We start from the raw sequence: 2,232 nt of genomic DNA, 5'->3' as shown, positions 1-2,232 counted from the left end.
AAGTAGGAGTTATTTTTTAGTAGTCATAACAATTAAGAAAAACAGCCTATATTCAGAGAAATGTATTCATTTTTTTTGTATGTCAGAAATATTAATCATAGTTTACAGCTGTATGGGATGTATATTTAGATATCTTTCTCTTATGACATTTTAGTATCATTGATACTATAAGCATTTATATTTGCAAATACTAACAAGAGAAATATCAATACTATCATAATTTTAACTGTAGTTTTCTCACAAAAATATTTTCAAATTATGAAAATTGGAAGCACAGAAACTGTAAAGAAAAGAAAATAACAATGATAATCCTTCCTCTCAGGAACAACTACTGTTAACATTTAAATTTACTTCCTTTACGTTTTCACATTCATATTTTATATTATAGACATAATGTTCTAAATATTATTTGATATCTTTCCTTTTTCTAAATATTTAACATTGCATTTTCCCATACTATTCAAAATCATTTATAAATATCATTTAGTAGCTCTTCAATCAACCACATGGTAGTGCCATAATTTATATAATCATATCATGCTTCTTGGACAATAGCATGCTTGTTGGATATTCAGGTTTCTTTCCAATTTCTAAATTACAAGTTATAGGAAATGAGTATCTTTACACATAAATCTCTGTACTTCTGAGTGTTTTGTTTGTATAAAAGTCTAAGGAGTACAATTACTTGACCAAAGCATATAAATATTCAGAAGCTTAGTAAATATTGGAAAATTTATTTTCAGAAATGTATTAATTTGTACTCCCACCATCAGTATACAAATACGCTCATCTTACCAAATTTTATCAGCACTGATACATACAAATATACACATACTTAATATATATTATATATGTATATGTTATAAACTTATATAATTATAATTTGAGAGAAGGGAAAATACCACCTTTCTTATTTAATGGAAGAATAATTTGCATAGAATAAAATGAGTAGATTTTAAGGTTACAGTTTAAATTTTGACAAGTGTATACAACAAAATAACTGACACCCCAGTCAAGATACGGAATATTTTCATCACTCCACAAACTTTCCTTGTGCTCATTTTAATTCTCCCCCATAAGCAGACACTATTTTAATTTTATAGTTTTTTTAAATCAATTTTATCAGGGTATAATTTACATAAAATAAAACATGACCACTTAAATTGTGCAGGTCAATGAACTTTAATAAATGGATATGCATGAGTAACTAACATCTCAATCAAGATTAAAAAAACTTTTTATTACCTCAGAAATTCCTTCCCTTTATAGTCAATCTCCTTGACTTCTGGCCTTAGACAAACACTAATCTGTTTATTGTTGCTACAGCACAGTTTTGCTGATTCTAGAATTTCATCATATAAATGGAATCATATACTATTGTACCCTTTTATTTCTGGTTTTTTAATGCACACTTGTGAAGAGTTAGCCATGTTGTTGTATGTAGCAGTAGTTCATTCTTTTTTATTGCTGAGTAGGTTTATAGTTTTCTATTTATTCACTTATTGGTGAACTTTGGATTGTTTCCAGTTTGGAGCTATTATGACTACGGTTGCTATGTGCATTTGTATATAAGATTTTATGTGGATATATCGCTCATTTCTGTTAGGTAATTATCTAGGGATGGAATTAATGTGTCATATAGTAAGTGTATGCTTAACTTGAACATTACTACAAAACAGATTTAGAAAGTGCTTACACATTCCCATTGGCATGTATGAGACTTTTACTCACCACAATTCTTTGCCAACATGTGACGTTGTCAATCTTTTAGAAAGATTTTAGCCATTCTTGTGAGTGTATAGTGATATCTTATCATTGTTTTAATTTGTATGTCCCTGATGACTAATGATGTTGAGCATCTTTCCATGTGCATATTAGTTATCTGTATATTTTATTTTGTGAAGTGTTTGTTCACATATTTTGCCCATCTTTTTTTAAACTGGATTGTTGTCTCTTTATTACTGAGTCATGAATTTTCTTTTTTTTACTGGATATTCTACCAGACATATGTATTGTCAATTTTTTTGCAACCAGTGGCTTTCCTTTCTCTTTTCAGATTGATGCCTTTCAGAAAGCAGTTTCTTTTTTATTTTGATTAAGTTTAATTTACAATTTTTTTCTTATGCAGTTGGTGATTTTTGTAACCTATCTGGGAAATCTTAAGACAACTTTTTTTGTTTTTACCCCAAGTTAACAATGATTTTCTCCCTGTTCCTTTCTAGAAATTTTGTA

This window comes from Propithecus coquereli, unplaced genomic scaffold (assembly GCF_000956105.1).
Source record: "Propithecus coquereli isolate 6110/MARCELLA unplaced genomic scaffold, Pcoq_1.0 Scaffold12, whole genome shotgun sequence".
Classification (NCBI taxonomy): Eukaryota; Metazoa; Chordata; class Mammalia; order Primates; family Indriidae; genus Propithecus; species Propithecus coquereli.
Note: the sequence above shows the minus strand (reverse complement) of the source record.